The sequence below is a fragment of the Amblyomma mixtum genome, chromosome 5, assembly GCF_055824585.1.
Source record: "Amblyomma mixtum isolate Tamu chromosome 5, ASM5582458v1, whole genome shotgun sequence".
NCBI classification, from domain to species: domain Eukaryota; kingdom Metazoa; phylum Arthropoda; class Arachnida; order Ixodida; family Ixodidae; genus Amblyomma; species Amblyomma mixtum.
The window spans coordinates 52,809,228-52,831,548 of NC_143016.1; the positions used below are offsets into that span (position 1 = coordinate 52,809,228).

At 46.4% G+C, this 22,321-nt stretch overlaps 1 protein-coding gene and 2 long non-coding RNA genes across 6 annotated transcripts in view; 1 reads left to right on the top strand and 2 right to left on the bottom strand.

Moving 5' to 3' along the window:
• The window catches only part of Drak (Death-associated protein kinase related), a 227,218-nt gene that overhangs the window by 53,428 nt on the left and 151,469 nt on the right, over positions 1-22,321 (bottom strand). The gene's annotated exons all lie outside the window — the stretch shown is intronic.
• On the bottom strand, positions 1,585-12,355 carry LOC149342170 (uncharacterized). Of its 2 annotated transcripts, none has more exons than XR_016283010.1 (4): positions 11,533-12,355; positions 8,280-8,432; positions 4,456-4,578; positions 1,585-2,194 (listed from the first exon to the last, which is right to left on the bottom strand). It is a non-coding gene; the product is annotated as an uncharacterized LOC149342170 (long non-coding RNA). The 2 variants fall into 2 exon arrangements; XR_016283009.1 differs by having other exon boundaries at positions 1,585-1,666; positions 11,533-12,353.
• LOC149342171 (uncharacterized) lies at positions 12,550-13,627 on the top strand. Its single transcript, XR_016283011.1, has 2 exons — positions 12,550-12,623; positions 12,655-13,627. It is a non-coding gene; the product is annotated as an uncharacterized LOC149342171 (long non-coding RNA).

Here is a 22,321-nt window from a genome sequence, read left to right on the forward strand (position 1 = left end):
GCACGACTGCGCTTGCTTTCGTTCATCCGCATATTTGCCCCGCCGAGTCTCCCGAGGGAAGCGCGCAGCGTGTACGCGAACAGCGAGCGCAGGGAGGGGGGGCGGAGGATCCGGTACGCATGCCGACCAGCCCGCCGCCGCCGCCGCACCGTTATGCATGCAAAGCCTCTTGCGGTGCCGTGCTGCCTCGGTGAAGCGTCGTCGGTTTAGCGAGGCTGTCAGCGAAGCAGCACTCCGCGCGCTGCCGTCCCGCTCCGATTGCTGTGGCTCGGCCGGGGTCGGAAATAAAGTTTTTCCCTCATCCTCCTTCTCCTCCTCGAAGAGCAACGGGAGAGTGAGGGGAAAGAGGCGAGAGAGAGAGAGACCGAACCTATTGAAATACCCAAGCTAAAACGACTTCCGTTTCTTCGCGTGCCAATGCCCCGAAACGAATGTACGCTAAGTAAAGTGGAATTCTCTTCATTCGTATACTCGCTTCGTCCGAACTTCATGTTGATTCGAACAGAAGGTTTGGTCTTGTCAGCTTTACGTGTACTTTTGCAGCCTGCTCATCAGGCTTCCGTAAGTTCTAGTTTCGTCTAATTAGAATAGATTTGCGGCTGCCTTCAATACGCAATTATCGAATGATTCGACTGCACATCGATTATGGAAGCATTTTACAATGCGGTCAGCGAACAGCCTCGCAAACGGGTCCGCATCGCGTCCGCGAAACCTCAGGATAAAAATCAACAGATGCGTGATTCTGTTTCTTGTCGCTATCAATAAATTAGGGATTAAAGAGATGGGCGTTCGCGAGATATTAAATAAAAAAATGCCACATACAAGCCGCTTAAATCTGCGTCAGTCAGAGAACCGTCGGCATTCTCCACATATGCCATACACTGTAAAAAAAAATGCTCCTCAGTACAGAGAAACCCGCTGGTAATGCGTTGCCGGAGGGTTTTCCGCAACATGAATACAGCGACTCCGTCCGACGGTTGTCACATTCTTGGTAACGGAAAGTTACGCTATGCTATGAACGAGAATGAAATCGTTTCTTTGCAACGAATGCTTCTGTTGTGTTCTTATTAAAGGTCCCGTAATGTGTATGCATACTTCCTCCGTTCACTTGGAAGTCATCTGATCTAGAACGGAAATAATCTGCATTGTAATTATGTACTATCGAGAGCAAAAATAACAGACCCCTGCCAGCGCGTGCCGATCCGCGCCAAACTGCATGTGAGCACCGCCTGACGAAGCGCTCCTAGTGCCGAGACCAGCGCAGTGGCGTGCGCCCATCTCGAGGAGCGCTACGCATTGCGTGCCACTGCGCTCGTCTCAGCATCTGGAGTGCTTCGTCAAGCGGCGCTTGCATGCAGTTTGGCACAGATCGGCCCGCGCTGGCAGGGGTCTATTATTTTTGCTCTCGATAATACTTTCAGTAGTACATGCACATGCATCTATGTATAGCTTCTGCCCAGAACGTTCACTGCAGATATAGCAGTCCAGAGGCCGAGGAAATAAGTATTATGTACAAGACTTTCATGCATTTTATGTATTGCACACGTACAAAGAATGCAACTTAGAATGAAAGAGTGGCAAGTGTTTGGTTGAGTACAAGTACATACGTTTTATTTTCATGACAAATTGCACACATTGTACCTCTAAAAATTGCTTTCGGATCCATCTGAAAAGATAAAAAAATCCTCATTTAGTAGCCACACAACACCTATTATAAATTTCACAAATACATTTGAACCATCCGCTATTGAGCAATCGGCTTTCGTAGAAGCTTGTAAAAGCCATTTACTGAGAACCAAACCAACATGATTCATTGCCTAAAATTTATTTCTCATAACAGTAAACAGCAGAAACCACAGGGCCAGGAAGAAGCAGACAAAATGCGCTTACTCGGACACCACTGTGTGCATGAAAGTCTTTACGGTTGTCTACAATTTTGTGCAAATATAAAGTAGCTAAGGATGGGTGCCAAATACAATTCAATGCAGATGCCTTTCATTACATAGTACCCAATGCACAACTTAGTGAGCAAGGAACATTGGTAACATCTGAAAAAGGCCAGACACTTGCCCACAAGCATGATGATGATTGATTTTTGATGGCGCGAGGGAATCTGAGGACAAAGAGCACCATGGCACAAGGTATTTTCTTCATCTCAAGGTGGGGCAACGAACCATTTGGCAGGCATTTCACCCTAAAGGAGACGAGCACCAGGTGAGGAGAAAGCTTGTACCCATTGGATTGGTGGTTACCCAGCACTTGCCCACAAGCAATCAGGAAGCATACTTCCCCGAAACCTTATGCTTTCAGTCATAGTTTCCATTATGTCAGCATCTGCACGAAAATGTACTAATCTCTGATGTCAGTGAAAATGCAGCCACAGGTGCTGGTTGCAGCTCACTAAGGTATTCAAATATCTCTGCAGTGCGCCTCACGAGGAACAGATGCTTAAGTTTCCACAAAGGGCTCCTTGAAGAAATTTAACCGAAGGCCGCTGCCATGTTAACCTTTTCAAAATGATGGCCCAGAAAGACAAAGTGTAGTCATGTGTCTGATGTAGAAAAAGGATGAAGGCATGAATCTTTCAGCTTCTTCAACAGCTGTGATGTGTTTGTAACTGGTATCGCTTGGTTTGGTTATTAGGGTTTAACGTCCCAAAGCAACTCAGGCTATGAGGGACGCCGTGTTGAAGGGCTCCGGAAATTTCGACCACCTGGGGTTTTTTAACGTGCACTGACATCGCACAGCACACGGGCCTCTAGAATTTCTCCTCCATCGAAACTTGGCCGCCGCGGCCGGGATCGAGCCCACGTCTTTCGGGTCAGCAGCCGGGCGCCGTAACCACTGAGCCACCGCGGCAGGGCTGTTGCTGGTATTGCTTCGCACAGCTTCAGTCTTCCCTTTGACATTTCGTGAAATCATTCCATATCTGTGAAAGATCTCGCTCGCAAACATTTTGGTTCTAATGAAGGAGCAAAAAAGACCCATGTCCTAGGCCTTTTTTTGTGACACTAAAGGAAGGCTCGCTTTTAGGGTCATTATTACGAAGAGGTCCATGTGGCAACAAACTTTGAAACAATTTCTGCAAGAGCTGAGTGTTCTGAAGCCTAAGAATTTCTCATGAGGCGCCCTGTAGATTGAGTGCTCTGAAGCCTAAGAATCTCTCATGAGGTGCCCTGTAGATGCATCAGAACACCTCAGTAAGCTGTTACTGGGTCCTGTAAGTGCTATGTCATTTGACATTAAGGGTATGTACTTTTCCTCGACACATGCAGTGATGATGTATATGTCGAGTGAAAGCATAAAAGACTTCGAAGAGTTGCGCTTCCAGATTGCTTGCGGAGGAAAGCACAAGAGTCTGGCCATGCTCAGCTGTTACCTTTGCTTCTTTTTTGTTGAGTTCTGCAGTGAGTACTACGTAATGACAGAAGGTATCTGCATCGACTCATGTTTAACATCTGTCTGTGCGACCTCCATCTTGCACGACACGACAGGCAACTCCATAATGCCCTTCATGCACCGAGTGTCAGTGTGTTCTGTCAGCTTCCTGGTCCTGTATTTTCTGTTCTTAAAGTTATTACTGCCTTCATTCTCCACTCCATGAAGCCTGAATGTGCTACACTGGGTTGCTCCACGCGTCATGCAGTAACCTGGCCATTTTTTTCATACATCGGAGGCACTCAGGTCGCAAGCCATGCTTACTATATTCAGCAGATAAGTGTACATGTGAGACATATCATTTATAACCAATTTTAACAGTGGTATTTCGTGCAAGAATATCTAAATGCTACTCAACTTTTGCTCAAATTTTCAGATACACACTCTTATTCAGATTAAAAACATAATTTGGCTACTGTGCTCTCGTGATGCCACGTCTTGAGTTTGCATCAGTAGCTTAGAATAGTGCCTCTGTTACCTCTGGCGATGAAATCGAAAATGTTCAGCAGAAGATTGTATGCATCCTTTGTGATAGATATATTGAGCGCTGTCGTTTCTAAGACCACGACTTTCTTCTAGCAGACCTTGGTATGTCTACTCTTTATGACATGGATTTTCTACATAAAGTTGTGCTCGGCTCTATTGACTGTGAGCCGTTATTGATGTCACTGCGATTTCGTGTGCCTCAGGGAAAAACCACCAAATGCTATGATAGATTTTATCCTGACATGCATGACATTTCACCAATGACTCGTTTGCAAATAACACAATTCAACTTTTTATGACACAGAAATATTTGCCTAATTTGCTGTTTTCATTGTTTATTCATTATGCTTGTTTTTCTTTACTATTATTATCATCGTATTTGTGACCATTTTTCTGTATTATGTCTGTTCACGTCATGGTGTTTGTATTGACTTAGTGTGCACTCGTTTAGGCCAATTGGCTGTTCAGGCACATTTAAAATAAAATATCTACCTATCTATTTAAGCAGAAGCACAGCACCAAGGTACTCACCAACTGTTTGAAGCACTGTGCGCAAGCTCTCGTGCCGACATGAATACAGGTACTTTGGAATGCACATTGTCCAAGTCTTCATCATGCCATGCCGCTCCGACTCTCTGGTAGCAAAATTTTCCACTAAAAAAAAGAGCAATTTTGTTTATGTTAGACTAGTAATATTAAATTTTACTATATACTAGGTACTTCTCATCATTCTACCCCAGACTAAACCATACACCAGTGATCATGTTTTAATTTTGTTGTATATGATCACAAAATGTGGTATAATTAACATGTTAGAAATTCTGGTCAAAATTAATCTGACAAAGTATTGTTTAAAAAAATCTGGGCACAAGGAAGAAGAAAGCTAGCCAGATAGCCTGGACGAATGTTTTCAGTTTCATGCAAGCATCAGTACCCTTGCACACAAAATGTACAATTTAGTGGGTTTACCCTTCCAGAATGGAATTTCATGCTGCAACCATCTAGCAATGCGAAAAAAATTTTTAACTTCCATTCCAGACAAAGGAAAGAAAATTCCTCTGGTTTTTCTTCACAAGCCTCTGCAAGTATACAATTCAGTGAATCTACTCTGCAAGTACGTGAACCTACCAGCACGAGACAATGACAAGAAAGGAGACAAAGCAGGCACTGACTCGCAATTGAAGTTTATTGAAGTAAACAGGGAGTACATAGAAAAGCCAAACAACACCACAAACCACACAGTTACAGATATGCTATACCACAACATGAGTAAAAGATCGCTCTTAACTTTCCTCTCATCTAGATAGTCCAACTCGTTGCATATGAACACGATGGACAGCACACTCACAGATTTGTCACCGAGTCATAAGATGTGTCTAGCCTCGATAATTTTCCGGTTAATCTGCTCCGAATGTATCGCCAAAATGAGTGTTGCCAAAAGGAATGGCTAGCAGCCTTCACATTCCTTGCGATGTACAGATAAGTTAGAACCCCTACCAATATCCAAATATCTCTTGTGCTCCCGTAGTCTTACATTCACACACCTTCGAGTTTGACCAACATAAACCCAACCCCAAGATAACAGTATCCGATACACCACATACATTTTACAAGGCACATATGCTTTTCCCGGACCAAATTCACAAAATTATTCTTAACAATTTTACAGTTTGTAGACAACTTATTAGGGGCCAAAAGCACCATTTCTGCGTCATACATTCTGACCACATTTTTCAAATTGTGCGACAATCTACGTATGTACAGTAACACAGTCGATCTTTTGGTATCTCGATGGCTGGCCCTGGCCGTATCCTGCCAATCCCTGTGAAAGGGTTTTAGCTTTAACATGCTAAAGAGAAGAATGGCGCAGCATCAAGTAATAAGGACAGCAGGACAACAAGCACACGCACAAGTGCCAACCTTGGAGTGTATACAGAATCCAAGAGCACGTGCTTGACAATCAGCACTGGCAGTCAAGGAAATGAGAAAACACTGATTTGAACATTCAAGATTGAATGAGCCCGACCCTTGACTGCCAACGCTGAATGTCAAGCACATGCTCTTGGATTCTGTATCTGCTCCAAGGTTGGCACTAATGCGTGTGTGCTCTCCTGCTGTCCTCGTTACATGATGCTATGCCATTCTTACCTTTAGCATGTCTGACCAACTTGATCAATCTTATACGCTCAGCTTTAACAATTTATCACACACTCCTGCAATAGCATGGTTGGGGAATAATGCTTTCGTAAGCCTTAAAATCTGCTCATGGAGACCACTTGTCATGCTGTGAAAGCATCACTTCATCAATACCGAGCCTAGCCTAGATGACGCAATGCTATCTTTCACTAGCTTAGAATAGTTCGGCCAATAGTCAAGTAGCTGCTTGACACTCCTGGGTGAATATCGGCAGCATACATGGCATGTGCAGAACATCAAGGTGAAGCCCAGAAACCACAGCTCTTTTTGATGGGACATTTCCTCTAAGGAAATGCTAAGTTAAAGAAAGGCCTTGCTCCTTAAACAACTTGACAATATGCACAGGTCCCGCACTATCGCAACCTTTTGTAAAAGACCAGAAAATCAGACGCAGTGAAAGATTTTCCCCCAGCCCATGCAAGTTCTTGGCAATCACTCCATCCACCCTGCTTAAGAGAATATTACTTAGCACAGAGGCATTCAATCGATACATATACTAGACTTTTGAACATATGCCGCACAGCCATACTCCAGAAACATGCTCTTCAAATAAAAGGAAGTAAGTCCAAAAATAGACTACTACGCACCTGTTCCTAAACACAAGCTCATCATTGTGCTCCGATATACACATTCACAAGCTTTTCATAAGGTCCTCATACGGGATGGAATAAAATAGTTCTACATCGACACTAACCACCAGACAATCTGCTGGATTGCCATTCTTCAGATACTCAACCACGCTACGAATTGAGTACAAGAAACCGATCTTCAAGATGCGAAGTAGACAAACGCTTTTGCAAATAACCAGACAAAATTTTGCAAGAACCCTTTTCTGAAATTCATCTGAAGAGCATGCTAGTGAATAGCATTTATTTTAAGAGCATGGCTGTAGAGTACTGCAGTGTGGTATGTGTTCAAAAATCTGGTATATGTAGTGGTTCGAAGATGGGCCTTGTGCTAAGAGATATTTTAAGTAGGGTGTATAGAATGATTGTCAAGGACTTGCATGGACTGGGGGAAAAAATCTTTTGCTATGTTGATGATTTTCTGGTCTTTTACAAATGTTCTGATAATTTGGGATGTGAACATATTCTCAATCTGTTTAAGGAGCAAGGCCTTTGTCTTAGGTTTACCTTGGAGCAAATGTCGCCACAAAAGGAGCTGCGGTTTCTGGACCTTACCTTGATAAGTTGATCTGCACACACCATGTGTGCTGGTGATATTCACCCAGGAGTGTTAAGCTGCTACTTGGACACAGGTTGGCTATTACAAGCTAGTGAAAGATAGCATTGGACTGTCAAGCCTGGACTCAGAATTGATAAGTCATTCTTTCTTAGCATGACGACTAGTTTCCAAGAGTACATTTTAGGTTAATGAACGCAGGATTTCCTAACCATGTAAGAGCATACAATAAATTATTAAGGAAGCCGAAAGCTTTTCACCGCGACCGGCGCAATCAGGCTGGGGCCAGCCAGCGAGATGCCAAAAGACCGGTTGTGTTACCGTACATACATAGATTGTCGCACAAATTGAAAAATGCGGCCAGAAGGTATGATGGAAAAGCGATTTTCTTGGCCCCTAATAAGTTGTTTAAAATATGTAAAATTGTTAAGAATAATTCTGTGAATGTGGCTAGAGAAAAGTACACATGTGGAGTGAAATGTATATGTACCTTGTAAAATGAACATGGTATCAGACCCTGTATCTTGTGGTCGGGTCTATATAGGTCAAACTGGAAGGCGTATCAATGTAAGATTACAGGAGCACAAGAGGGTAGGGGTTCTAACTTTTCTGTATATTGCAAGGGATGTGAAGGCTGCTACCCTTTTCTTTTGGCAGCACACATTTTGGCAGTAAATTCAGAGAAGATTAAATGGTAGATTATTGAGGCTAGACACACCTTACGACTCGGTGACTAATGTGCAAGTGTATTGTCTATCGCACTAACACGCAATGAATTGGACTATCTCGATCAGGGGAATGTTCAGGGGCATTGACTCATGTTGTCATGTATGCTTATTTGTAATTGTGTGGTTTGTGGTGTTGCTTGGCTTCTTCATGTATTCCCTATTCACTTCAATAAACTATGGCCGCGACTCAGCGGCTGTCTTGTCTCTTGTCTAGTCTTTCGCACTGGTAGATTCACCATGATGTCTCACCTGTGCAGAAATCCAACACGACATTTTCCTCTTCACAGTTGAGGTTCAGTGCATAATAAGGCCAACGCCAGTCATCCGCAAGAAAAGTTCATGGCTCCATTAACACCGCCTCCTGCTTACAAGACACAGTGCGGCATTCATTGTAGATTCTACCTGCAACACAGAACGCAAGTTTTAGTTTGAGTGGACTAAGCTAGGAAAGCAGCACAAAATATCGACAGCCAAACGGCCGAGCTGAAAGAAATAGAGGGTAGCGTAATAGTGAATATACTGATATAGTTTTGTGTAACATCTTCTATTCATATAAAATGTACACTTTTTTTTCTTATGTTGACGCCTGGGTGCACTATATTGTGCACTTATTGCATGGGCCCGAACTAGCAGCTTGCTAAGGGCCCAGATGCTTTTATCACCCTGTTTGTATAACCTTCATCCAAAGTGAATAAACTGATACTGATATTGCATGCAAGATATATGCATGATATATTGTGATATTCAACACTGCTACCATTGGCTTAGCCAACTATTTATGCATAACAAAAAATGCAGTATCACATAAATACTGATACAGTACTATTAGCGTTAATATTAGCAGTGCAGGTTCAATGAAAAAAAAGGGGGCCTAGTGCTAGCTGCCATTCCCACAGCAGGCTTGTGACCAATCACCAGTTTAAAGGAAAAAGGAATGACTGAAAAGGGAGAGAGCCAGTAGGAAGGAAGACGGGCATAAAAGGACTTAGGATACAATAGGCAGACAAAGTTATTTAGACAGCAACCACAAAAGAAACATTAACACCCAAGTAAAGATGTACAAGACCAACCATACCATTGTGCACAGTGGATAACTTGTTAACCTCATTTAGCCCAAAATATATTTTCATATATACTTGTCCTATTAAGTGATTACATTCATTAATAGCATAACTGACCGACTGAAACCAAAACAGGGGTGAAGGGCGGTGAATGAGCCCTAGGCGTGATGCTTTTGCCTTCCTAGTGGGACACAGAAGGATCATTCAGTCGAACATCGGGTCTTTGAGATTAATATGTAGTTTAATATTAGCAGAAAAATAGAACAACAAAGCAAGCAATGTAGCTGATCATTGTTCTATGCACATGAGAAAAAAAAGCATTATGAATAACCAAGTATGCAATGTTTGTAGCTGCACATTTCTTCACACACGTGTCTAAAACATATGCGCATGATTTGCCACAAGACAGTGTCTCGTTTAGATAGGGTACCTGCTATGGCAGTAGTGCACAATCAGGCTGGAATGAAATGCAAACAGCGCCTATGAACAAGACAAAATATTTCACCTGTGTGATTTCAGCTTGAGTATGCAGCTAGCCTGATTCCTGTTTCTGGTTAAGAGATCTACCTAATACACATATATGAACCCTTTCTAAATGTATACCTCGCTGCAAAGTAGAAAAGTACTGCACATGTATGTTCGCATTTCGTTCCGGCCTAACTGTAAATGCATAATGTGTGTCTAATGCTAATCATTATCAGTCAAGGCTGTCACTTCCAACACCAAGCAGATACATGAAACCTGCAAAAACTCCTTGAAGGCAAGAGTCTGGAGACAAGCTTCTAGACCCACTCTGAAGGATGTAGATTTGGTGTTTAGTGTGGCATATAATTACTTCTGCATTAATAGCGAGCATGTAAGGCCAATACAAGGTGCTTCTGAATTTGGTCGCCTAAAATTTGCTTGGGAGAACGCAAAATAATGCTAAAGAGCAATCTATAGACACAATATTGCATGCTGAATAAACAACAAGAAAAAAAGAAGGCAATGCTCTGGAAGCACCTTCAGTCATTCAAGACAAAAATGATGAGGCATGCTGACGCTGCTGCTTGAACAATAGAAAAAAGCCACTACTGCTTACTTACAATAAACGCTTTCTCTGAGCAAGCAATGAAAGAGAGCTGTAACTCATGAAACCTCTCGTCATTCTTTTTACAAAAAAGGAATTTAAAAGGTTGCAATGCAAGAATCCCTGCCATAATAGTATTCTCCTCACACTTGGGTTACACAAGCCGAAGCTTTTAACAGCATGGGTTTTTGCATGTGTTCATTCTGAAGCATTACCCGGTTGAAGCGACACAAAATATTTACTTCCCCATGAACCTGTGCGTGTAGCATAATCACAGAAAATATTTTTTACACTGGACAGAAATACAACAGCATAGTGGCGTAACTGACACACAACAGGCTTCGGGGACAGTGCAAGACAATGATCTGAAATCCTACACAACAGACCTGCGACATTACAATGGCTAAATCCTTGATAGTAGTATTTAACAGCCATCTAAATGCTCGTGCGCAACAGGTGGGAGCACTATACTGCGAAGCAACAGTAAACCTTTGCCACTAGTCTAAACAAAAGTGCGCCTCATTGCGACTTCCACTAAACTTTTTTGCTCCCAGTGCAACAAAGCAAGTACACAGGGGGCTCGAATGGCAACGATACGATGTGTTAGGCTATCATGTCATCATCTTAACATAAACAATGCATGTGGTCTCTGTTCCGGACTGCCAATCAGCCTCGAGAAGACAAAGATGCTTATAAAAAAAGAACAAAGCAACAAGCTCTCAAACCTCACAGTGAACATAGAAGTAGCAGAACCATGTAACCTAGCCAGTAGTTCGAAGCTAAGCAGCAGAAGAAAATATGTTAAGGCGAGGACTGAGCAAACAGAAAATCATGGAGGAAACCTAAAAGCAGCAATAAGCAATCAGAGTGGAGTTGCCTTGATGTTCATTGTCAATACCTACTGCTCAAAGTAAAGGAAACCAGGGTATAAGAAATACAGGATTTCATATTATGCTTTGAGCAAATGCAGTGAGAATGAAACAGGGTAGAGATTTGTCTTACAACATTTTCACTCTTTACTTTGCACCTGAGGAAAATAAATTTGTGTGCAGTTCACCTACTGCTTGGCACTGTCCTAGAAGGAATGAATCCAGGTTTCGAAAAGTCCACAGAGAGAATACTGATGCTGCATGTGCATTTCTCTCTAGACTCCCTCGTTTATTCCTTCCCTTAGGTTCAGGAGTCCACCGAGAGAAGTGAGACAGTTACTGCCCCATTTTCTTTCCTCAAAAACCAATTTTCATTTCATTTCTCTGAACTGTCCTGAAATGTGTATAAGTTACCAATTTTTTTTAGTGCCCAATTACATACTGTAATTTTTGCAAGGAATATGAGGTTGATGAACAGAAAAAAAAAATGTCTGGAATGGTACCTTTGGTAACTTGGCACCTGGACAAACAGCTGACCCACTGGGCGTCCCCAGGGGCTCTGCTGCGAGGCGTCCCTTGCAACAGTAGCCGGTAGTCCAGATCCAAAGGAACCATGCGAATGATTACCGAAAAGTTTAAGGACAGCAGATGCATGAACACAAAACAGCTTTTCAGCACTGTTGCAGTGGGATGAACGGTTCCAAATCTCTAGACTATACCTGGTAATAAATAAATTACCAGAAGACCATCTCGAGCGCAGAATGATCTCAAATAGAGTTCAGTAAAGCAGAAAGTTGGGCTAGTTGGTATCGATCCATCTAAAAACGGAGCACAGAAAAACACGCAGAACACAGGGAGAGCGGACAGGACAAGCACATTCAACACGCACTACCAACATGGACAGCTTGTGCTTAATTGAATCGAAAAGTTTACGCTGACCGACCAATGTTACTTCAAATAGAGACAGAAAGCGCATGCACGTTGTGCTGATGTTACCGTGAACATAACATGCGACGAGACACAGGGTTACAATACAAACAAAAAACCGCTTTCAAAATTTGAGAACAAATTGCTCACCTTCTCACAAGTTCACGAAACCGGAGACGATGCCGTGTGGCTGCCGCCAGTCACTCGTGATGCAATGCAATGCCGCTGACTTTCCTTGAGCAATATTCAGCCGATTAAACTTCGAACTGTTCGCACCGACCACCGTTCACCTCACCAAGCATGTGTGCACGGAGGAAGTAAAATTCATGCGGGCAAGTCAGCCGCGCAAAACTCCGAGCACGATGCCATTTGCAGAGCTATGGTGTCTAGCAGAGCTGCACGGGAAATTCATAGCCCCATTCGCGTATTCGCGTCCGCAAAAGCGCACCACCTTGAAAACACATCAGCTGTATTTAATTTTACCGTAGCTTTTTTAGCTGACAACTTGAATGGTTTTACATATTAAAATTTTCTTTTCGTTTCATGAGCGTTGTTACCACAAGAGCGCAGGGCATGCAGCTTGGCCGTGACGAGTCGAAGCGCTAGCCAAGCCCGCAGTCGGAACCATGCGCGGAATTGCGGAGTATGTGTGGTGTTGAGTGAACAGGTTACAAAGTATTCTAGTACACTGTAAACAGGTGCTTTAGAACGGTTTTTGTTCTTCCGTGTTCGCTGCGTGCGTCCTGCGCGCTGTATTGTCGTTACGGTGTGTGTATGTGTGCGGCCCGGTGTTGAGTGAACAGGTGCTTTAGAACGGTTTTTGTTCTTCCGTGTTCGCTGCGTGCGTCCTGCGCGCTGTATTGTCGTTACGGTGTGTGTATGTGTGCGGCCCGTACGCCGCATTGGAGTGTACGACCGCTTGCTGTCCCATGCGGCATCGATGCATAGTAAAACGACCGTGCAGAATGTGCGTCACAATGACAGTGGCCCTGCACTAAAGAGGAGACGAAGCCGGCGGAAAAGCTGCTCACCCTCGTGGGACTGCAAGAATCTGGCGAGGAACGGTCGACACGCGTTTCGGTGGATGATTTCGTTTATCAAGCTAAAAAATTCAGCACTGGCCAATAGCACTGATGAGCTGCTGCTGCGTCATGATAAACACCTGTCTAATGTTTATTACAAGCTTGTTGGATGTGAACGTGGCCATGAGTGGTATTCGTCGAGCAGCGGCCCTCAGGAGGTGGAACCAGTCGACACCTGAAGACGATTACTGTTTGCCCGCGCCCTGGCGCCTCGCTTCCAACCGCATGCGTTGGCGTTATTTATATCTGATTTTCACACGTAGTGGAACTGTCGCAAACATTACAGCCGCATCTTTCAAACGTGCCGTGTGAAGAGGACCATTTTTCATATTTTTTTGAGGGAGGGGGTGGGGGGAATGAGCGGCTGCTCAAATGTCATTCTTTATTATTTTGAGCTTATTTTCCATAAATGTGCCAGGTTGTCCCATTCTTGCCTCTTGGTTGCATGTAAGCAGTGCATTTATTGGGCATAAATTTCTTTGCTGTTGTATTTGCACAGGGTTAATGATTCTCATTGTATTGTGGTGACACATCATTGTATACACTCCTTGCAGAATGTCTAAGGGGGTAATAAATTACTGAGCAGAGAGTATGCCCTGTGATAAATGCGAGGAACATTACTGATTTACTTCGCACTTGGCATGTTCTGTTGTCGTTAGTGGCTATGTATGCCTTGCCTGCTGCTTTCCAGTGTAGGGGCGAGAGGCATGTCAGGCTCCACTTAGCAGCTTTTTTCCGTCCACTCTTTACTGGTAAACATGGTAAAATAAACTGAACATAATGCATGCTTGCTGAGACTTAGCTTAGACTACAATTCATTTATTTACTCTCAGGGCCTATCAGCGCCAGATAGAGGAGTGGGTGGCTAACAAAAATACATGTGTAATAGGCAGATTAGTTAAGGTGATTATACACAGCATACTTGAAGGCGTCGGATGCAGTGATGGACATGACAAAGGCAGAGAAGACGTGACAGTTGGAAGCGTAGAAAAGTAGAGATCTGCGTGAGCTTACACATGACTTAAGGTGAACACTAGCAAAAAATTAAGAAGGTGCAGAAGACTGAGGCCAGAGTTAAAGCTAGTTTAACAAAGAAAAGAACCTCTCAGCAAGCCAAAATGAGAACATGCAAGCAGTTACGTAAACATGGAACATAAAACTTTTTGGATGGAAGAAAAGCCAAGGCACATTGCTCATTGTGACGTTGCTTAAAAAGTGGGTGTCTAGTTGTTCACCTTCATATCTGGTCCTTCCACACCTAGCAACTGAAATGCCATCAATGAGGAGCATCTCCAATCACTCTAATTGCATGGGAGGTACACATCTCCAGATGTCAGAGGCTTGGTGTCTCATTTTAGTCTAGATAGTTTGGTAGATATAAACATTGCCACATCTAAGAGGCATGTGGTAGCCTTGTAGGGGGTGTATTTTGTAAGTCTTACAGCATGTTGTGCAATGCTGGCATGTTTCATTATTTACATTGCAGTAATATGTTAGCACAGGCGAGAAAGTTTGTAACTGAGCAGAAAAAAACAATATTCATGCCATGTCTTAGCCGCATTCTTAGTACCATATAAAACATAGTGCGTGTAAGGAACTCCTCATTTTTTTATAATTTTTCTTTCTGAGCACTGGTTTTTTTGTAAGTTAGCAGGGTTCTACAGTCTTCTGTGGCTGTCGACTGGCCCGCATGTTTGTCAAAGCTGCAGAGTTCATGATGGGTCGTGTCAGTGCAAGCTAAATAAAGGTGGATAGGAAATTCATGCTTCCAGAGTACATTCCAGAAAAAACAGCTATTATTTCCTATTCAGGATGAGGGAACAGCACCAACGGTGCACATCCTCCTTGTCACTGCAGCAATTATGGCTGCTCACTGCTTTTTTGCAGCGTTTCATTTATCCGCTGGAAGACCAGGCATGAATGGCCGGCTATAGGTACCTAATAAATTGAACATTGCAATTAGCAATATTTTGTTGCGCCTGTGCTTTTGTTATCCGTGAAGGAGTTAGCGTTTTTGATTGATGGTTGTGTAGCAAAGATGTGACTGCTACATTGCAGTGCATTCACAAATTTCTTTGCCCATGCTTTGGGCTTTCTCAGTGGTTCGTTTCCTTATCAAACGGCAGACGGAAATTCGGCTTTCACCTTGTGCACTTTCATCATGTTTGTAATGTATTTTCAGCTGGTGTTCAGTTTCAATTTAGAGAAGTTGTCTAACCATTGTCTGTGTCTAAATTTTTTTTTATCTCTTGACCTCATTAAGCTGCATTTGTAAATTATTTATTAATTGCATTTATTAATTGTTACCCTGTCATGTGGTTTTTTATGAAGTCAACGTTCTTCTTTTAAAGTTATAGCAAAGTAAGTCCTTTGTTATTTAATGTTGCTTACAATTTGTAGCAATCCCTCAACGTTGAAACAACATTATGCGTCACTTGGGTCTCATTTGATTATCACCCCCCCTCGGATCTTCACCTTTGCACATGGGGTTAATCTCATTTTCGCCATGCTAGTTTGTGGACATTGTTGAACAAGAGTAAACCACACAGATCGGAAATGGGACGTCATGTGGTGCCTAGTCCGGGGGCCAACAGTTACGGCGAGTAATACGTTTCAGAAAATGTATAATACGGCCAGCCACCTTCACGAATGTGTTACGGATGGACCCTCCATTTCAGATGCAACAGAGCAAGCGTTCGTTCTGTTATGGAGAGTTTGTACGTAACATTCACGGAATTTTTTTGCAGTGTACGCAGGGTGCTGTAAACGGAAAGGGAACGATAAGCAACTGGCAGCGAGGCAACCAAACCAAACCAAGAACTTAAAACGGGCTGCTAAGAATCGCAATTCTGTTCGCGCGCGGTATAGACATCAGTGTACGCGTACATCGATGGTATCGCACACATAACTGCCTCGGCAGGTCTCACGTGTTTTTCTATGCCGACATTAAAAAATGAAAAAAGAAACGCCGATTGGGAGTGGAAAATGAACTTAACCACTAAGGGCCACCGTTCCAACTCAGTAAAAACAGCCTAACCGGTACATCGGCGCGAAAGCAGATGCAAAAAAAAAAAAAAGAAATCCGACGACAGACGACGGCCAGCTGTCCCGCGCCGAGCTGGACGAAGGCAAACCACTGCTCTCGCGGCGGCGGCGCGCCAAGCAGAGAACTGTTATAGCCAGTGCTTATCGCAGCCTTGAAAACTAGATCCCCCTCCTGCACAGACAGGCGTATAAGCTCTCGCTCACGACCGAGCGCTGCGTCCGAGACTGCAGCGAAGCGGGCGGGCGGTGCGAAGACGATGAAGCCGCGCAGGGCTCATTAGCTATGCGCGACCCAATTCACCAAACACTCGGAATGCGCGCAAACCGCTAGATATCCGCCACAAGACGACGCCCGGGGCACAAGGGAAACACGAAGGAAGGGCGTCTCTTTATTCCCCGTGTATAATTTAAGCTAGTACACGGATCGCATTAAACGCACGTGTTCAGGGATATAAACTGTGAAGGAGCGCTAGACGCTTCACTGCAGTTAGGTCGCGAAACACGGACGAGTAAGGGCAGGTCTCTTGCCGCAAGGCAACGGCACGAGCAGGAACAGATTGGATCTCCGCGCGAACGAAACAAAGCCGGGAGCTGTAAACAGAGCCGCAAATACACAAAGAGCGAAGAAAAAAAAAATGCTTTTATAGCCCTAAATTCTTAGTAACTCTATCTGTCCGGGTTCTGGGCGTCCGGTAAGCTTTCCACGGCTGCACTCATCGCTTTAATGAGCAAGCGATGTCGTTCTGAGTCGAAACGCAATGCCGCCGCCGTGTTGGCCTGGTATATTTATTTATTTATTTATTTATTTTCACAATAATGCAGAGCCTCATTTGGGTCCAGGCAGGGAGGGCAGAAAAATACATTCACTGAATAAAGCGGCATCGAAAAACACAGAATAATAAAATTGTCTACTGTAGCACCTATACAATCTAAAATAGCTCACAAAGTGCGTTGTCAAAATCAACAGCCGATATCACCTGTAGAGGCAGGGAGTTCCATTCGTCAGTAGTTCTCGGGGGAAAAGAAAATTTAAAAGCGTTAGTATGCGCGAAGTATGGTGCTAAAGTGTGATTACGATGACGACGAGTTCTACGCGTTTTTGAAAACTGCACATGCACATAGGGGGCTGGAGAGATGCCTAGTTTTCCATGAATTTCCATGGTACACCTCATGTATACCGGTGATCTCCACTGCAGCGGTGGGCGCCATATTTGGTGTACTCGAAATGACTCTTAGCAATACATTCAAACGGCGAGTGTCCCCACGAAGAATGAAGTACGAAGCGAACCGAAAATTTAAAGCAGAAACATCGAGCACTTCCGCGAAACATTCCACACGACAGAGCAAGCTTCTTCCAAAGGAGAGCCGTGACTCCGGAGCCGAGGTGGCCGCACAAAGAATGACGTAACGCATAAAAAAAAACAAAAACAACTGCACTCAATCGTGCTATTTTCTTCTTCCGCAATCCACGCAACCGAACTGGCGCCGCCGAAGGCGACAAAGCCGTCGGCCACCCGCAAGGCTTAACAAAGGAGAACGGGCGACGGATTATTGCACCTCCTAACCTCACTGCGACAGCCTCCGAATATAAGTGCGTGCGTGAATGCATGCACGCAGGCATTGCACAACAGAGCGAGGAGACAGCAGCGAGCCAAATTAGGAGATCCCCGTAGCCAAATGGAATCTCTCCCGGAGAGACAGTCGCCACCGTGACCGAAGCCAATTCGTCGCGCTGTCAGGAGAACAACCGGGCTGGGGGCGCAGTACGAACGGCGTATATATATATTCACTGTACCCAGCCACTTCCGCCGGAAAGCGCCAAACACAAAAAGAACAGCGCGTACCACCCACCTGCGCGCCGCACACAACGGGCACACACGGCGACGCTGCAAAAAATAGAAATCAACAAAAAGCAAGCGTGGCCTCCGTTGTGCGCTGTTGTTGTCCCGTTCAAAGGGAACGGATTCTCTCTCACGACGACGACGGTGTGTCCACGCTCTTGTTCAGCGCAGCGGTCAATAACACTCCTCGGTTCGGAGAAGAAAACCGCATTAGGCGACGAAATACCGGGGGAGAAAGAAGACAGAGAAAAAGGTAGGAATGGAAAAAAAAAAGGACTAAAAAGAAGCGGTAAGGTGAAAAGAAAGAAGAAGGAAATAAGGTAGGTATACCAGAAAGAGCGAACGCCTCCTGCATTCGACTCCACAATCGGAAGCGAAAGGCAGAGGACGCTGCTTGCCGACCGCGTATAATGCCAGCCGGAGCGCCAGCACGCCCCACGGGCGAGCGAGTGGCCACAGATGCCGAGTGTCCCGCACTGTGCTCCATATAACGCGCAGCGCTCACGAAATGCTTACAGCGATTCAGGCGCACGTTCATAGGGGCGCCATCTGCTGGATGCCAGCACGCGTGAATAAAAATTTTTGAAGACAGCTGACAGTTCATTCTAACAAGGCGAAACTCCCGAGTAGGAAAGCATCACGAGAGCGAACAGAAAAGACGTTTCTGTGCACTGTTCGCCAGATACCGATTTTAACGTGTCCCCGACGACGTAACAAAGACGTATAATGCATCGCCGTTATCGAGCAACGGCTTCGCACGGTGGCGGCTTCGGTCGGTTGGTTAACGCGAGCCACGAGGCCAAGCTCCAAACTGGCAAAATTCGCATGTCTCCAACCGATGCAAGCGTGATGAGCGAATAAGCTTGAGCACAGATGTGCGCAGTCTTCATCGATACAGTGCAAACCCCAAGGGCAGGAAATGAGTGACATTACAAATCATTGTGGACTTGCAATGCTTCCCACAGAATGCTCAGATGTTCGGAGGCTAGAATTCCCTGCCGTCACAAACTAAATCTATTTTTATGTGAATATTACGCAAATAAGGCTCTCAGGAATCTTGCCAAAGAACCATCAATGCACGCACAGGGCCTAGTATTTCGTTCCAATTCTGTTGGAACAACACTGATCACAACCGCAGCCTCAACCGGCGTCTGAACGAACCGCTTATAAAGATTACACCGGTCCGAGGTAGCCTAACTAAATTCGGAGTCCAGTAATAAAGCGCCTTTTCCTGCCTCCTCTCATTTCCGTCTTCCCTTTGCTCGCGACACTGTTCGGGTGTCCGCAGAGAATGAGAAAAACAGACACTGCGCCTTTCCTTTCCACACGAAATACTTGCAACAGCAAGGCACACTACGCGCCGAAAACTGCGGAACTTCACGTCCCTCCACGTCAGAAGGAGCGGTACGGCAGGGGCAGGCGGCTGCACCGCTAGACACCGCGAGCGTGCCGTGAAGAAGGGCCACCAGGCGGAGGAGGAGGAAGCAGGCCAGCGAGCAGAGAGGGGAGACTGGCGGGCGGCGCTGCGTTCGCCTCCCTCGCCACGGCCGCGAGGAAAGAGAAAGAGAGAGAGAGAGAGCAGTCGAGCAGCGGCGGCACGGAAGCGAGTCAAGGACCGACCTTGGCGCAAGGCCGTCGCCCGGACGACGCCGCGAGCGCCGCCACCGCTGCGCTCTGCCCCTGTGCCTCCCCCCCCTTCCACCTCCAACCTCCCGCTCCCCCTCCTCACGTCGCGGAGTACCGGTCAGTTTGGGACGTCCCGTCGAAGAAAATTGCCCAGGGCGCCTATCGACCGAACGCTCTCTTCTGACCGGTGCGAAGCTGCTGCTGTTGCTAGCATCGAGACACCGCAAGCGTGATGGTCATAGGAAGGTGGCCCTTCGTGGTAAATAATCACCGTTTGTGGTGTTCGCGTCCTGGTACCAGAGCGACCAAAGGAGCCAAAGTACAGGCCATTAACAAACGTAGGTGACGCGCGACAGAAACAAAAGGCGGTACATTACCACACCTGGCTTCTTGGAGGCCCGTCCGAATGCATTGCCCAACGGAACGTACGCAGGGTGGCCGTGTGTGTCAGGCTGCTTCAAGGAGCAGAAAAGGAGCGAATTCCCATCAAGTACGCGGACAAAGGGGTTCGTTAGAGCAAGAACGAAAGTGTTAGGAGCCTCGAACGCGTAGGAAGCGGAGCGCCTCCTCAATTTCACCGCGAGCATTCGTGAAAGACCCTAACCACTCTTCCGCTCTTTGTGCACTGGTCATTCGACGTTCAGCCCTCAAAATGCAGGAATGAGAGAGGGGGAGAGAAGAATGATAACTCCGTGACGCCGGTCTCTATGGGAAATGAACCCCCGAAACTTGCTGGCCTCCCGTTTAATAACCGAGGCACGAACGCCTCAATCGCTGCTGGTTAACAAGAAGACCTCCAAAGTGCGAAAAGCACGTCCCCAGGGGCCGAGCATATCGTGCCGAGAGGCCTTCCTGCTGTTGCTGTTCCCACCGCGCCACCCTGCAGGAGCAGCAGAAGACGAAAGTGCAGACACACCTTGGTCACGTTCGTCCTTGGCGCCGGCCTCATTTACGCAACATCGTGAGACGCGAAATGCCCCGGCCAGCGCTCCCTTCAGACGGGCCACCTCAAGAAGGCGAATAAGAAAGAAAAAAAGAAGGAAAGAAAAGCCATTGGTGCGCTGTTGCTGCTGCTGCTGCTGCCACCACCAGACATCCAAGCTCCTCGCATCCACACGGCGGTAGAGATGGGGAGGGGAGGCGAGAGGACGATGGCTAGCAGGGGAAGGGGGCGGACTGCTATCGCTCGGGATGCACACTGCCGCACGGAGCGGAAGTCACGGCAGCGGCTCGAGAGCATTCGAGTGAAAAGGTGAAGCCGGAAAGGCGAAGCCGTTCCGCGGCAGAAGGTTTTTGAAAACTTTAGTTTTTGTTTTATCTACTTTCCCGGCCTGATGGAGTCGCATGAATGCACTGGTATGAGCGCACCGCCGCCGTCCCCGCAGTTGTCCTCCTGGGGAACAACACTTGCTGAACTGCCTGCCCTGCGCGTTCGGAGGCCCCAGTTCGTGATTACGTGGAAAACTGAAAACCTTGGTTTCTGAGCTCCTCCGCTAAGTGACATACGGTGATGTCGCGGCCGCGCGTTTGGAACGTACAGACGCATTGCCTATTATGCGTGTGCTGTTCAGTTCAGTTTGTACGAACATGAAAACCGGTCCCCCAACCAACAACACTACGCTCAGGAAAAGACGCACCTTGTAACCGTCGTGCATAGGTCAGGCCAAGCCATGACACGAGCCCCGCAGCCAGTCAGTGCCCCTGATGAGCCGCATTTGCACTTAATGAGAGCGAATCCAGCAATCGGAGATGGGATACCTTAGAGCAAACAGGACGCACCCCCTTTCTTTCTCTCAGTAATTACACGGGAGGGATGGTTGGGGCAGCGCTCCGGCTTGTACGCAGTACCGCATTGCCTTGCATTGCTTTCCAGAGCTGCAACTTCGATGCCCTACCCCTCCAGGTAAATCCGATGTACCCCATCCTCCTGCTAGATGCAGTCGAGTCTGGCCCCAGCCCTCCCTTCATCAAAGAGACCCCCCTCCCACTCTCCGAAGTTGTTCCCCACTTGTTTTGTTTGCCCCTACCGGCGCTTCGAACCTCCGGCGCGTTCCAGAGGAAGACAGGCAGGCGCGTGACACGGCAGTCGCTGATACCGAAGCGTGCGATCTTGCGCCGAGATGTGTGCGCGCCCACGGCGTCCGCGGTAGAGGTATAACTACACGCGCCAGCCGCGTTCCAGCCTGGCAGCGAGAACATCGCGCCATCGCCAGACGTCCACGTATGCGACTCCGCGCGCAGACACTGACACCGCCAGTCGACACCACCCGCTTCTCAGCGTTCCACGAGGATGACAGAAGCGGCGCTGCAGTAGTGCCGTGTTTTCTCAAAACATCCCAGGCTCCGCTTCTCTGAACAATGCGCCGCGGCTCGCATGACATCCCCAGAGCTTTGAATGTGGGAAGAAGTTCGCCACGATGCCGATAGCAATAAGTCTACTCGGTGACCAGATACGAGCTCTGTCAATCGATGCGACTCGAGGTTTTGTTTTCGCATTGTCTTCAATCGCGGCACGCTCTACTTTGCAGAGACTTGTTCGGCCGTGTGCCCATCGTGCTTGGACATGCCGACGACGCCGATGAGAGAGACGCGAGCGAGGGCTTGCGGGATTCAGCTGCGCTGTCGGGTTGTTTAACCCCGAGGTATGCAACCGGTGCACTGGCTTGTTCGGGCGTGTTGGCGACGCGCTGCCGCACGGCAATTCGGCCGGCGCGAGAAGTTACGCTGCGGCTTTAGGACGCTACGTGTGCTTCGACGGGCGTACAGCTCCG